Genomic DNA, 17,160 nt, shown 5'->3' with positions numbered 1-17,160 from the left:
GAGGAAAATATGTAATATATATATATATATATATATATATATATATATATATATATATATACACACACACATATATAAAAGAAAACACTTGTGAGATTTTGTTTTGTCTTTCTGTATCTTGTTTTGTTCTTTTTGGTTGTCTTCTCTTAAAGGTCTGCTGTTTTTGAAGAGGAAATGAAGCAGGAGTGGATCTGGAGGAGAGGGGAGATAAGACAGGTAGCTGGGAGGGATGGAAAGGAAAGAACTGTGGCCAGAATGTGTTGTATGAGAGAATTTATTTTCAATTAAAATAAATAATAAAATAAAAATTATATTTGAAAGCAAAATCCTACAGATAAATATGTATCAATACAATTCTTAGAAAAGTAAAGTCCTGACATTATGTCACATAGAACCAAAAGATGCCACTGAATTTCTATTATGCAGGTTATCTGTTGCTGGACATACAGCTTACCATTAAGAGGAGTTTGTTTCCCCAGTAAGACTCCCTTGAAGGAAAACAATTTTTTATTTGCATATGGTTAATGAGTGGAGGTAGCTTCTGATCTACAGATGAAGACATTGGTCCACTTCTCCTTCCAGCTTCCAGAAACAATCTGGTACACATTTTTTCCAAGACCATGATGCCTGACTCTCTGCATTAATATGAGCTTTGGTTATTTTTATCTAGAAGGCCTTATTTCCTTGATGTCCTCCATCTCCTCTAGCTCTTACACTATTTCTGCCTCCTCTCTGCTGGACTCCCTGAGCACTGAAGGGAGGTGCTTGATGGAGACTTCTCATTGAGGATTCAGTATTGCCACTTCTCTCATTCTTTGCATAATGCCTGGCTATGATTTCTCTATTTGTTCCCATCTGCTGCAGGAGGAAACTCCTCTGATACTGGCTAAACAAGGCCTTAATCCCTGACCATAGCAGAACAGTCATTTTATTGCTACCTTTTAACATTTAGTACAGTGTATTTGTTTTTTTCCTATATCCTGAAAATATCTAGTCTCAGGTCTTGGTCACCATCATCATTAGGTATGGGTTATATCTAGTGTAGTGAGCCTTGAGCCAAATAAGATATTATTAGTTGGCTACTCCCAAACTTTTGTGCCACCATTGCACAAAGTACATGGTGTATTCAGAATACCATTGTAGATCAAAGCATCTGTTGTTGGGTTTGTGTTTATATTTCTGCTGTGGTAGCATTCAGAGAATCTTCTTGTATCAAAGACACTAGCACAAAAGTCTAACGGTTCTGTGAAGGTACCAATTTGACTTTTCCATGAGCACTGAGTTTTCTAAGTAACATCTTCAGCAATGTGGGACTAGCCATGGTGGAAACAGCCTAGGTTGTTTGTGCATTCCCTTGGGAATACTTTGGCCAACAACTCAATTAGATACAACTCAATCTTTGGTAACAATAGATGGCCAGTTGGTGCTCTGTCTCCCCATTATTTGGCAATTTTACTCATATTGCCTTCATGTATGTATGTATTTTTGGAAGTTTCTATTATACCCCTCAAGTGTCATTTAATTTTAGCTATTTTTTTTATTTCTCCCTTTTCCCTTCTTGCCTCCCATTTTTTACTGACCCTCTTTTTGCAGCTCCCATCTATCCATAACTACATGTTCTAGTTTCCCAATCAGTCTGTATTACCCTGGTCCATGAATTCATACCTTACTTTTGTGGTAATGTGGATGGGAGCTTAGTAATCATTGGCATAATAGATAATACCCCCAATATAAATAAATATATATCATATTTGTCCTTTTAATTATGGGTAACTTCATTCAGGAAGACTTTTTTTTTCTAGTTCCACACATTTCGTTGCAAAGAGGTATTAAGATTGTTTCCACTTTCTAGCTATTATGAATGAGCAGTAATGAACATGGTTGAGTATGTGTCTTTGTGGTAAGCTGAAACATCCTTTTGGTATATGCCCAAGGGTGAGATAGCTGGATCTTGGAGTAGTTCAAGTCCCATCTTCCAGGGTAACCAGAACACTGATTTTAATAGTGACAATACAAGTTTGCACTCCCATTATAAATGGATTAGGATTCCCCTTACTTGAAATCCTTGCCAGCATAAGTTGCCCTTATTTTATAGATTTTAGCTATTATCATGGCTGTAATATGGAATATTATAGTAGTTTGATTTGTATTTCCCTGATTTGTATTTCAAGTGTTTATCAGCCATTTGGGTTTCTTCTTTTCAGAATTACCTGTTTAGATTTGAATCCTATATTTAAATGAGTTGGTTTTTTGAATATTTTCTTTCTGGAGTTCTTTATATATTTGGTATATATCTTAGCTTTTTATCAGATATATAGATGGTAAAATTATTTTCCCACTGTGTACAAAACTGCTTTATTTGTTTACTATAGGTTATAGGTCTGTTTACATTGTTTATTTTTGTTTAACTAATTATTTAATTCTATTTTTTTCAACTTACCAGAGTAAATATATTTTCAGAGTAAAAATTTTTAAAGTGTTCCTTTATGACTCTGTAAATTTTCTCAGTCCTGTTGGTATGTTTTAATTTTCATCTCTATTTTACTTAATTTTGATATACCTCCAGGCATGTTAGTTTACCTTTACTTCATGATTTTCTCAAAGAACCAACTCTTCCATTTCATGCATATTTTTGTATTTATCCTTTCCCTATTTTTTGATTTTTATCCCTGAGCTTGATTATTTCTTCCCTTTTCCCTCCCTTGAGTGTGGTCTTTTCTTGTTCTAGAACTATAATGTTTTCAATTAAGTTACTAGTAGGAGATCTCCCCTCTCCCTTTGTTCTTTTGTTTTTGGTTCATTGTTTTTTTATGTAGACTTTTAGTATTATGAACTTGCCTCTTAGAAGTGTTTTCTTTGCATCCTATAAAGTTGTGTGTGTTCTGTGTTCATTTTCATTCAATTCTAGAAATTCTTTAGTTTGTTTACTATTTTCTGCTTTTACCCAGGTTTCATTAAGTAGTAAGTTATTCAGTTTCAATTTTTTTTTATAAATATCCCCTTGTTTTTTTGTTGATTCTGTCGAGCTTTAATCCATGTTAGTCAGATAGAATGAAGGGTGTTATTTCAGTTTTCTTGTATATGTTCAGACTTGGTTTTTGTCCAAGTGTATCGTCAGTTTTGGAGAATGTCCCATGAGGTGTAAAGAAGAAGGTATATTCTTTTGTGTTTAAGTCAAATGTTCTGTTGATATCTGTTAAGTCCATTCGGTTTATAATGCCATTGAATTACAGCATTCCTCTATTCAGTTTTTGACTAGATGACTTGTGATCGGTGAGAGTGGGGTATTGATGTATCTCCCATTATCAGTGTATGAAGGTCAATATGTGATTTAAACTATAGTTGTATTTTGTTACAGACAATTTTTTCTATTGTATCTTTAATGTCTGAAAGTCTTTATCTCTTGTATTCTGTTGCTAAAGCTTGCCTCTGAGTTTCCTGTTTGACTTATATTTTTTTTTCATTTCCAGATTTCTTTGTTTCTATTTTATTTATTGTTTCTTTTTACACTTTCAGGTCTTGTACTTCTTTATTCATGTCCTTCCACAGCTTGTGTTTTCATAGATTCTTTAAGGGATTACTTTTCTCTTTAAGGACCTCTATTACAGTCATAAAGGCTATTTAAATGTCTTTGACTTGTGCTTTAGCTATGTTGCAATACCCAGAGTCTACTGTGATAAAGTTGTTGGGCTCTAGTGGAGACACATTTTCTGGTCTGTTAGCAGTTTTCTTTATGCTAACATTTAAGCATCTGGGTTTGGAATGGTTATAATTCTCTGTTATCAGGTTTGTTCTATGCAGGAGATTGGTTCCTTGTTTTTTATTACCCGCTCTGGTTTTAGAATAGTGTGCTGCCTGTGTACTGCATCTTAGAAAAAACATTCTGCAATTCTGATAGTTCCAAATAAAATGTGACCCTAGGTATCAGGAGGTGACACTTAAGAATTGGGATGGAATCAGGAGTGGGAAGGTCCACATTGGGCAAGAAATCAGGATGATCCACAGTGTCTGCTTCCTGCCTTTAGAATGGGGGCAGATAAGGGAGAGGTCACATGAGGTACTATGATACAGAGCTGGGCTTGATAATGGGAAATTAGATAGGGAGGAAAGAAGGGAGAGTGAAGATCTGAAACTTCTCTACCTGCTTGTTTCACAGGCCTACTTGATTCTTTGGCAGGCTTGGCTAGCCAGTTCCTAGATAATGCCTGATGGAGTAGGTGGGTGGGATAATAGTATGAGTGGAGAGAAAAAATGGTGGAACAAATCTAAATGTTCAGCTGGATATGGAGGTATTGAAGCGGGAGGAACTACATTTAGGGTTTGGACTTAGACGAACAGAGGAAGAGGTGAAGATCTGCAATTATCCTACCTGCTTCCATGGCTAGATTCGATCTAGAAGTTAATCACTGAAGAATTATGTAACACACGTAGAAGAGAAGAATAAATGTTAGGGTTGGTATTAAAGGGGAATGAAATTTGTTTTAATGGAAATTTTTATGATTAGCCAGAGCAATCAAATGATATGATGAAGAGACACATGTGTTTTGAAGCCCCCAATTTTATCATTGGCAAACAATATATTGAAAACTATTTTATGTTAAAACAAAAGGAATGTATTGAAAGGTATACAGTATCTTTAAAATGTTGGGTTAATGATACTCTTCCAGAGTTTGTGCCAAATTTGTGACTGCAGTGATGTAAGAACAGCTAGCATACAATCTGGCCATGATTGAATCCATTTCTTACATATCCCCCTACCTATATTCTTCCTGATCTTGAAATTTAAGTGAGTATATATTTATTTCTGAAGTTCCTAAGAAAGCAAGAATTCACAAAAAGGTTTACTAGAGGAGAATTGGGTATAGAAAACTTTTGATTTGAAACAGAAAATAGATATGACCACAAGAATTGGGAATTAAAAAGACCAGTTCAACACCATTTGCTGAAAGGGTAACATATATCAATAATTCACGGTTAATTAAAAAACCCAGAAGGATTTTTTTATAAACTGATGATACAAAGATATTGAACAACCTGAAATCTATAGTTGAGGCTAAAATCAGCAAAACTGCCTTATTAAAAATTGCTGAGAAAGAGAAAAGATAGTCTTCCCCAGGGAAAGAGCATACCAATAAGTTATCTATTACCAGACAGCCCTGGAAACATTCAGACAAGTAATAGTCTGACTGAGTAGGTTTTATTTATGCCTCTAGAAATATGCACACACACGTGCGCATGCAAAAAAATTAATGAAGAAACAAAATAAGGGCATGGAAAAGGCAAAGAAAGCGGGGATAAATGTGAAAGAGATAATTATGTAATTATGTTAAACCTTCTTTAAAATAATATGAAGAAATTGGTAAAGTGATGTTTTATATATAGATAGATTTATTTTTTTTGTATTTGGTAGTAAAAGAATAATGAGATAATATCAATATATGATGTTTAGGCAAACCATGAACACAAAAGTGTGACAATTGTTAAGTTAGGTATCCATATATTATGTTATATAAGAATAGTGATCATTAATAATTCACATCAATCTGGCTATTCAGTTCTTAGCCTTCATGAAAGAGAATCTATGTTAGATATTTTACCGAGGAGGGAAGATATATAACAAAAGCAAATACTTGATAATTTAGGGAGGCTTAGAACTTTGGGGACTATTTGGGAGGCTTATGATTCATTATGATGGGAGCATGGGAGTATTTAGGAATGATCTATTTGGTACTATGAAACAAAAAATTCCAATCTTCATGGTTTATACAGATAGCCTTTTCTCATCTAGTAGCCTCAGACAGTCAATAATTTGAATGCAACATAGCTATGTGTTCCAGGTTCTTGTAAAGGGGTAAATGAATTTGAAATCTTTGTACCCTGGCCTGGGGCTGAAGACTCCAAGAAGAATGATTCCCATGACTGTTTTCTAGATTCTTCTCCTTTTGTGCATATTGGCCAGAACTCTCAGGTCTTTAGCCCAGGGTCTTTTCTAAAAGGCCACAAGTAGGAGACAAACCACGATGAGTAAAAAGCCATTTGTACTCAAGTAACTCCACATCTCTCTTGACATATTGACATGGTCCAAGTTTACTATTGTTTGGAAGAAGACACATCAAGGGCTTGAACTGAAAGAGGTGCAGATCTCAGGAAATCCCGTTGAGATTTCCCATTCCAAACTGTAAAAATACATTGCCACATTTCAAATGGACAGCTGTCATCGAATACACAGTTAATATTTTCACGTTCCTACATTTGAAATTTATATGAAACTTGTCTTAGGGTTAGTATTGTTGTAATGAAACACCATGACCGATGCAATTCTTATTAAAGAAAACAAATCATTAGGGGCTTTCTTGCAGTTCCAGAATTGAATTTATTATCATCATGGTAGGGAGCCTGGAGGGAGGCAGATAGACATTATTCTGGAGAATTTGCTGACATTTTTACATACTGATTTAAACTTAGGTTAATTTTTAATAAGTAGAGCTTTTAAATATCAAAAAATAAGTCTCTCTGTTGTATTAGATATATTTCAAGCTCCAAAAATATTACTAATAGCAACTGTGTGATATTGTAATCATAAAGTACCATCACTGAAAGTTTTGCTGAATAATTCTGTTATGAACTATGTCTCAGTTAACTTTCGCTCAGGCTTATGAGATAAGAATATAGGCTATATACCATAATTCTCCCAGATCTAAATATAGGCAACTACATGGCATTTAATGCTTAATTAAATTTGAAAGGTCACAATGAAAATTGTAATTGGCTGTTCCACATCCTTTACAAAGATAAACATAACTGCTTAAATAAATATCAGAGAACAATTAATTAATTGGGCCAGTGCTGTAGAAAGTACCTCATGAGTCACTGAGTTCTTTTTTCCTACCATTATTGTATTGGGGGGAGGTGGAGTTTCCTGGGGAAAACTTAGTGACCAAGGAACATAAAGTTCTAGAGCTCCCTCAGCAAAGCTTTTATAGCTGTAACCTAAGTTTATATATGGGCCAACCATTGGAATTCCAGCTTCCCTCCCACCCACCCTCTTTTATCTACCAACATTACTAAGAGATTGATCTTTCTAAAAACATTAAATGAAGCCATCACTTTCCCTCTTTTCTTATTTTTGTTTCATGTTTTTGTTTATTTGTTTGAAACAAAGTCTCTCTGTATAGCCCTGGCTTTCCTGGAACTCCACTGTAGACCAAGCTTGCCCTAAAGTCAGAGATCTGCCTACCATCTCTGAGTACCAGGATCAAATATGTATGCCATCAAGCCTAGATGGCCATCACCTTTTATCAATGAACTCTGTTCCTGCTAAATCCCAACTGTTTCATTCATCCTACTAAGGCTTACATAGTACTGAATCTCTCCATATCTCTGCACTGATCTTCTGGTATACTTGCAAATTCAGGATCATTGACTTGCTTCCATTTTCTAAACCAGTAAAGTCCTTTCATAATGTTAAGATTTAGCATGTATCATTTTATTTCTCTCCTCTAAAGTGCCTATATAACCTAAGTCTCAGCTCAAATATAATATCCTATGTGAACTTTTTGGGCAAGTAAAGGAGATGAATATTTTCTCATCTATACCTGTAGCCTATATATCAATAAGCCACCATAATTCTTTCTAGCATGTATCAGAATATCTAGTCTGTGATTGTTAGCTTCTCAATCTTATCTAGGGTTATATTAACAATGGTGTATATTCCAGCACTAAAGTTCAGTTTGGATGGATGAATGTATATATAGATTAATGGAGTGATATACAGTTTAGAAATATTAACATTGTGCTGAAGTCTTCAATGATATTGCAGCATACAGTGCTCTTAATACAGACATTGGTAATATCTCCTTGTTTTATCTTTAGAAAATATTCTTATAAATTCAGGATCAAAGGCAGGTTACTACATGGCATGATTTTAGAAGAAACAATTCTTGCAAGAGATCACTGAAATTACATGATATCCAGTTTCCCAGCAAGATATGACCATATTACATTGTATATTGTACTTGGTATATTGATTCCACTTTGTTAATTAAAAAGAAATCCCTCATAAGAACCACGTAAAGGAGGTATTTTATTCCAATTTTCACAAAATATGCACACAGAGAGTGTATATTTTCCATATTATCATCTTAAACAGCCAAGTAACACCTGGAAATTCAATTTTGGAAAATCAAAGGCTACTAAATGCACCATAAAACACAGGGTAAGGACATCTTTCCAAAGGGAAAACAAACTCACAATGAATCTAAAACCCTGAGAGAAAAATTCCCTTCTGAGAATTTTCAAATCACCGCATTGGAGAGAAGTCAAGTGGGACTCTAGGGCCAGGAGTGAAGTTGTAAATCTGAGTCTTATGTCAGGACATTAAATCATAGTGTCAGAAATAAGAATATAAAGCCTGTCAGTGGTGTAAATAACTTAAAAGAGATTACAGTCTAAAATGGCCTGCATACATATTAAACAAGTGCTGTGGATTCCGCTTGGGAAAATATATGATGCTAAATCTAATAGTCCCATCTTGCTTTATGGCTCTTGAGTGGAAATTTAAAGCCCCAGCATTCTGAAAGGGAACAAAAAGACCAGGGTAATCATGAATTCTTGTAATATGAACATGCTCTAATGAGTTCTAAAATATAAATGAAAAGATGTCTCTTAGAAACACCCTCTAATTTCATCATAAGTAACATTTATTAACTTAAATTAACAAAATTGTCCCATAACTCTCAAATTTTGTTTTCTTGATCTTTTGATACCAAGTAGCATTCTATTGTCCAGGCTATGCTTGAACCAACTATGTAACTCAGAGTAGCCTTGAACCTTAAGCAATCTTCTGTCTCTGTCTATCAAGCACTGGGAGTAAAGATGTGAGCTGGCATGTCTAGCTATCATTTTTGCTTTAAATTTTTTATTTTTCATATAAGTCTTTCTAGTCACTTCTTATGTTTCTGTTTTTCCTTTGTTTTTAGGGAGGATAATGGAAGCTCTTAATGTGACCATCTAAAAAGGCTTAAACATTACTATTTATTAAGACATGCAAGAAAACTAATAAGGAGCTGTAACACACACAAACAGGAACTTCTGTAAAAAGCCTGTGGTATCCACCTATCTGAACAGATGGATAGAAGAATGTAGGAGTGCTTTTGGAAACTATGGTCTTGGGAGGTCAATCGCAGCTATAGAACTGCAGCTCCTTTCCCTACGAATTTACTACAGTCTGATTCTAGACAACCATCCCAGCACATCTCTTCTCTCAACTTATTATTGTTATCATTTTGTTGCTACTAAACTGAAGCAAAATGTAGTCTTTAAGATAATAATAATTCTGAAGAGGCAGATACATTTATAGTTAGATACTCTCAAATTATTTTACATAAATAATACATAAGGTGTCCTGTCAACCATGAATCAATGCCATAGTTAGTCCAACTGTACAGAATTAGAATTCCATATAAATTGAGATAGTATTAATGTTCTATATAAAAAAAAGAGGAACAAGGAAGTTGGATATTGAGGAGAGAGATGGGTATGGGACTTTAATAGACTCTGTTATAGTTCTGGTTTCTATATAAGTTGAAAATCACATTCCACTATGCCACTCCCTTTTCTCTTCCCCTTACATTCTGACAGTACTTAGCTGATGGAGGTCCTTAACCAGATCCAATATCCATATTTGTATCAGGCTCGTAGTCCTGTCAGATATTTATTATTGGAACAGAGATTTTCATGTACATTATTTTTGGATATGTAAGTTCTGACAAATGTCCTCATGATGATATGGCTCAGGTTTCATTTATCTAATATGCACAGGAACCAACATCCATTCCTCCTGTGACAACTGAGATCAATCATCACCAACCAAATCTAAAGCTATAAAAATGGAAACCAAGGGCAGTGATTAGGAAGCAGACTTACAGGCAAGCAAGGGATCAGGTAGTGTGGGAACTCTAGGCAAGAGCAAGTTGTGAGCAACATGGAGGGCAGAGAGCAGCTACTGCAATAGGGGTAACTGGCGCTGGCAGAGGTGAACAAACTAACAAACAAACAAACAAATAAACATCACCAAGACCAATAAGGTAACACAGCCTCCTCCATGAAGGCTGTGACAGAGCTGAATGAACCGCTAATGAAGATCAAAATCTCCTTTCTGTGGTCTGCAAGAATGTAATTGGTGCCAGGCAATCTTCTTGGAAGGTCATCTGTAGCATTGGGCAAAAATCCATGGCAGATGGCAATGAAAGCAAGTTAGAAAAAGTTAAAAGAAGTTAGAGAGATGAGGGCTTTCGAAGGAGAAGACCGAGAGGGAACTGGAAACAGTTGATGTCTTTGTTCTGTTTGACAAGCTCCTCATCAAGAACTGCGGTCATTTCCAGTATGAGATCAAGGTGCCCTATCTGAATATGAAAGCTGATTACTAAGGCTACCTGGCAGAGGTAGCTTCTGGGGAGAATACATACTGTGGCTGAAGCCATGTACAATAAAGCCTTCGGAATCAGCAAAGAGAACATGCAGCCCACATGCCCCATCTGGCTTGGCTTGGCCCTCAATTTTTCTGCCTTCTACTATAGGTACAGAATGTACTATGATAGGCCTACCTTTTAGTTAAATGAGCCTTTGATGATGCCATAGCTAAGCTGCATATATTAAACTGGTCTCATCACATAGTGGCTCTGAGACAAATGCAGCCCCTGGACAAGCAACCAGCAAGATCAAGAAGCAGGAAAAAGAACAACTGAGAGCTCTGTAGGTCCCTGTCCTTTCCCTCACCCCATCATTGATTCCTCCTTGCCACAATTACTATATCTACTTCTAAACTTATCAGTATTGGCAATATCACTCTTCAGATTGGCCCTCTTGTCCCTTGAGAAGCAGTTTCCTGTACATTTACTGGACTGATATTTGCATTGAACCAAAGGGTGCTTCCTTTTCATTGTGCAGAGAAGTGCATTATGAATGAGATAGTTTATTATGTCTATTGATTTATGACAAATCCAGGTGATAGCAATTGAGGAGTGTAGAAAGGAGAATTAAGAAACAGAGGCTGGCTATGGTTACTATTTTAAACAAGCTGATAGTATTTCCGTAAGCTGTACATCATGTACAAGCAAAAATGGATTCTACGCTACTATTACTTCCTTCAGCTAATGGAAACTGACACAGCAACAATTTATTCTTTCACCGTCATCTGCATAAACTGTTTTTTTTTTCTGTTGTTGTTTTTAAATGTTTTATTAGATATTTTCTTTATTTATGCTTCAAATGTTATCCACTTTCCTGGTTTCCCCTCCAAAAACTCCCTATTCCATCTCCCCTCCCCCTGCTTCCGTGAGGGTGTCCCTCCACCCATCCACCCACACCCACGAAACTGTTTAATGTGAGATTTCAATGTCCCTTGCTGTGCGACTTTAAATTATGATGTATACACATCTTTTCAGTTAAACGCATCAGAAGTTTTGATACGTGTAACTTTTAATTTGGTTATTTTGGTTGTGATTAAGAACCATGGAAGGATTGATTTGTTTGTTTGTTTGTTTGTTTGTTTATTCATTTATCTATTTATTTATTGTAACTCTTCTTGTGTACCCTGAAAGCGTCACATGTGTAAACCTGTGTCAATCACACTGAGTGTTTATAAAATGCAAAGTTGTTACAATAAATACTTTAGACAGTAAAGAAGAAATATGGCCTTGGGAATATCACCAAAAAAAGTGGAAAGGCTTCATTTGATAAATATTCAGAAAATGTGAGCAATATGTTGTTGAAAAGCCCTGGACTTAAGTGCATCTTACTCTGATGTATCTGGATCTCCATTATCTTTCTATAAATTGGTTTGACACTATTTTTCTCTCACTAAGCTGTAAAAGGTTGAGGAGTATATGGTGACACAATTCAGGGCACAACATGGACAATGCCTTATTCAGAAAAAAAAGAGGGCATCCTTTTACTGATTCATTCTCTGATGCACACCTCACACATGGACTTCTCAGTTCTTAGAACACAGTGAGAACTGTCAGTATAAGTAGCTATTTTCAAGTGAAGATGGTTGAATGACCTCTCTTCAAAGCCCATCATAAGCAACATTCAAGGTAGCTTTCTAACTGACTGGCATTCCATATTGTCATAGGAATAATTACCTACAAATATACATGGTAGACCATAATTTTCTCCCTGATTTATAAAACAAAGCCTTGTACACCTTAAACATTGCAAACCCAATTTAATCTTACAAATAAATATTGAGAAAATGTATTCTCCAATATTTGTTTTCTTATTACCACATTAATAATTTCCACTGAATCTTTGCAATAGTATCTTTAATAAGGTCCATCTGTGAAGTAGTGTTAGCAGATACCTAATCTGAAAATATATGGTAATCCATTGACAAAACAGTATCTTATGAATTAGTTTAAAAATACAACCAAGATCCTTAAGTTAGATTAAAGCACTGTATTACTTATGTAACTGAATCATCTCTTATTTGAGTTTCATAGAAATACGCAACAGATTCTAACAGCCAAAAATAATTTAAATTCATTGGAGAAACGGGATGATGGTTGTATGACAAATCTTGTTATGTTTATTGATTAACCATTATTATAATAAAAGACAGATCCATAACTCATAACATAAAACATTAAATTTCCAATGCTTTTGACAATTAAATAGATTTATAAAATCATTGAACAGAAAATAAAAGTATGCATTGATATGGTCTAGAGGGAAGATTTTAGAAACCTTTAAGGAAAGGAAAAACTAAGATTAATTTTAAAAACCACCAAACTGCTATAAGGCTCTGTGCCCCCATGGAAAATAATAAAAGGTAAAAGTAAATAAGAATAAAACCTGTTGTATGCAATGGCCATCAATGGAAAGAGAGGCCCATTGGACTTGCAAACTTTATATGCCCCAATATAGGGGAATGCCAGGGCCAAAAGAATGGGAATGGGTGGGTAGGGAAGTGGGGGGCGCTATGGGGGACTTTTGGGATAGCATTGGAAATGTAATTGAGGAAAATATGTAATAAAAATATTAAAAATTAAAAAAAAAGAATAAAACCTGTACATACAAATTTTCACAGATGTGACAGAATTAAATATCTGTTTATAATCAAAGCAAGCAAAGATAAGACCTCTGAGAAAACCTGTAAAGTCAATAAGTAGTTAAGCAAAGAAAGAAAAATTATAGATAAACTTAGAAACATATTCCAATTCACTAATACTAGATGAGTACTATATTCTTTAAAGCCATACTGAAAAATATTTTGATCATCATTGATAAATTAATTAAAAGTAGGATATAAGTGGCACTTTACTGCCTTATAAATGTTACATTGTGATCAGAATGTAATAATATGAGTTATTTAAAATTCTGAAACACATCCTCTTATTGTAAACTGGTTGAGAATTCAATAATCAGAATGTAACAAAAGCTATTACAAATTTTCAAGAATGACCCTGAATTTTTTCACTAAAGCCAACTACTTAGTTCGTTTTATTGATATTGGTGATCAAATTAAATCAAGATTCAGATCCATCACGAACTGACAATTTAATCATCCTCAGCTCAATACATCCTCAGGGTAGGACATTGTGCTGTGGATGACTTTATCTTCTGTGTGCACAAGAGCTTACTGACTCCTTTTTTTCCCCCAGAAGCTAGAAAATTGCTGTAAACCATTTACAAAATTGAACATGTTATCTTATTTGGTAACTGTAGCAACTCTGCTTATAAGATTCTTTACATAAAATCATGTGGAGGAAAAGGAAATAGGATGAACATCATGTATGGCAACTGGAGAGGAAAAGAACTAGACCAGGATGTAGGGCTTTTTCTAGCTTCCCCCAGAGGAAATGTTTTGAATTAAACCATTTCTATGCCAGAGTCCTTGGAGTAATTTAACCCAATAGCTTACCAAGTGTTTTCTATAGGGTATTACTAAAATGGTGACTTCAAAATTAGCTGAAGTCACATCATACTTATGTCCACTAATAATGGAATTCATTTAGTTCTTCCTTCTCTGTGCTCATAGGAAATAGCTTTTCACTCTTCTTTAGTTACAGCACTGGGTAATTACCGTATTTTGTTGATTACAAAATGATTATATGTATGTGATTCAACATTCTGTGATTTTATGTTCTTAAGATATATGAGTATATGTTCTGTAGTGACCGAATTACTGTTTATTTAGTCTAATTAGTCTGTAATTATAAAAATATTAAAATATTATTTAGAAGTACGATATCTTAAAAGTAAATTATTCATAGTTGGAGTAAGTGTGTATGTCTGAGTGTACATAAGTATGCTATCTGATTGATTGCAGGAACCCACAGAGGTCAAAAAAGGCATTAGATATCTTGTAACTAGGCATAAAGTTTTGGTTGCTATGTATGCAGTAGCAAGTGAAGTTGATTTTCTGCATGAAGAGTAATTTTTACTAACTTGTGAGCCCTTCCTCCAGCCTCAGCTTACTTTTTTAAAACAGTTAAATCTGCATAATTCATGGAAGATTGAAGTTCACATGGTTTATTTTATATTTACTCAGTGTGCCTAATAAATTGCCATATAATCAGTAGTCTAACTAAAATATTGCGTAGAAAAGAAACATAACTATGTGTACAAGGGGAGGACAAAACTTTGGTGATGCAGTCACTAGGAGAAGGAAGTGAACTAATGATTTCCATTCTCCCTCTCAGTCTCTGTCTCTCTCTGTGTCTGTCTCTGTCTCTGTCATCTCTCTGTCTCTCCGTCTCTGTCTCTGTCTCTGTCTCTCTGTCTCTGTCTCTGTCTCTGTCTCTCTCTCTCTCTCTCTGTGTGTCTCTCTCTCTCTCTCTCTCTCTCTGGGATTGGTTATTGCCCATGGACTAGATGACAGGACAGTCGATTGTTGGTCATTACCTCAGTTTCTGCAAAATCTGTATGCCTTCATGTAGACAGGACAAATTTGGGGTCAAAGGTATTGTGGGTGTATTGATGTCTTAACCATCTACTGGGAGGCCTGTCTGGCAATGGGAGGTGGCCACTTAAGGCTCCATACACCCCACTGTTAGGAGTATCAGCTAGATACTCTTTCCCACTCCCCTACAGATTTCCATTCACTATCCAAGCCTTCATTTTTGGCTCTCCCTTCATCTGATCCCCACCTCCACTCTGTTACCTTCCCCATCCCCTCTCCTATCCAGTTCCCTCCCTCCATCCTCTACTGTTGACAATTTTCTTTCCCCTTCAGAGTAAGAGTAGTCCCTTGGTCCCTCTTTGTTTGTTTGCTTGCTTGCTTGTTTGTTTGTTTTTGTTTTTACCTTCATTGGGTCTGTGAATTATAACAAGGGTGTCCTGTGCTATATGGCTGATATTCACTTATAAGTGAGTACATAACATGCATGTCCTTTATGTCTGGAATACTTCACTCAGAATATTTCTTAGTTACAACAATTTGCCTATAAAATTCAGGTTGCCATTGTTTTTAGTAGCTGAGTAGTATTCAATTGTTTAAATTAAACACTTTTTTCTTTATCCATTCTTCATTTGAGGGGCATCTGGTGTAGGCCCAGTTTCTGGCTATTAAAAATAAAGCTGTTAAAAACATAGTGGAGCAAATGTCCTTGTGGTATGGTGGAGCATCTTTTGAGCATATGCACAGGAATGGCATAGCTTAATCTTGAGGGAGAACAATTCCCAATTTTCTGAGAAACCACCAAATTGATTTCCAGTGGCTGTACAAGTTTGCACTCCGACCAGCAATGGACAAGTATTCACCTTGCTCCACATTCTCCCAAGCATGTGCTGTCCCTATAGTTTTGGATCTTAGCAATTCTGATGGGTGTAAGGAGAAATCTCAGTGTCACTTGAATTTCATTTCCCTGATGACTAAGGATGTTGAAAAAGTGTTTCTCAACCATTAGAGATTCCTTTGTTCAGAATCCTCTATTTAATTCTGTACTCCATTTTTTATTATGTTAATTGGTTTGTTGCTGCCAAACTTCTAGTTTTCTTTATATATTTTAGATATTCACCCTCTGTCAGATGTAGGGTTGTTTTTTAGCAATCTGTAGGTGGCCATTTTGTTCTATTGACAGTGTCCTCTGCCTTACAGTAGCTTTGCAGTTTCATGAGATACTCTTTATCAATTCTTGATCTTAGTGTCTGCACTACTGGTGACCTGTTTAGGAAGTTGTCACCTGAACCAATACCTTCAAGGCTATTCCTCACTTTCTCTTCCATTAGACATAGTGTATCTAATTTTATGTTGAGGTTTTTGATTCATTTTGATTTGAGCCTTGTGCACAGTGATAGGTATGGGTCTTTTAATTATTCTACATGCAGACTTCCCATTAGACAAGTATCATTTGTTGAAGGTGCTTTCTTTTTCCATTGTATCATTTTGGCTTCATTGTCAAAAAGTCAGGTTTCCACACGCTCCACTATGTTCATAGCAGCCTTACTTATAATAACTAGAAGCTGGAAAAAACCCAGATGTCCCTCAACAGAGGAATGCACACAGAAAATGTGGTACATTTATACAATGCAGTAGTACTATTCAGCTATTAGAAATAATAAATTTATGAAATTCATAGGCAAATGGATGGATCTAGAATATATCATCCTGAATGAGGTAACCCAATCACAAAAGAACATGCATAATATGCACTCACTGATAAGTGGACATTAACTCAGAATCCCAGAAGCTTGGAATACCCAAGATACAATTCACAAACCACATGAAACTCAAGAAGAAGGAAGACCAAAGTGTAGATACTTTGATTCATCTTAGAAAGGGGGAACAAAACACCCATGGAAGGAGTTACAGGGACAAAGTGTGGAGTAAAGACTGAAGAAATGACAATCTAGAGACTGTCTCACCTGGGGATCCATCCCATTTACAATCACCAAGCTCAGTCACTGCTGTGGATGCCAACAAGAGCTTGCTGACAGGAGCATGATATAGTTCTCTCCTGAGAGGCTCTGCCAGTGCCTCACAAGTACAGTGATACATGCTCACAGCCATCCATTGAACTGATCATAGGATCCCCAATGCAGGAGCTAGAGAAAGGACCAAAGGAGCTTAAGTGGTTTGCAGCCCCATAGGAGAAACAATAATATGAACTAGCCAGTAGTACACCCAGAGCTCCCAGGGACTAAACCACCAACCAAAAA

At 35.7% G+C, this 17,160-nt stretch overlaps 1 pseudogene; it reads left to right on the top strand.

The window, feature by feature from the left end:
• The window catches only part of LOC110297988, a 32,744-nt pseudogene extending 21,999 nt beyond the window's left edge, over positions 1-10,745 (top strand).
• The last annotated feature ends 6,415 nt before the right edge of the window (positions 10,746-17,160 follow it).

This window comes from Mus caroli, chromosome 7, assembly GCF_900094665.2.
Source record: "Mus caroli chromosome 7, CAROLI_EIJ_v1.1, whole genome shotgun sequence".
NCBI classification, from domain to species: domain Eukaryota; kingdom Metazoa; phylum Chordata; class Mammalia; order Rodentia; family Muridae; genus Mus; species Mus caroli.
This window is presented reverse-complemented; position numbering and strand designations above follow the sequence as displayed.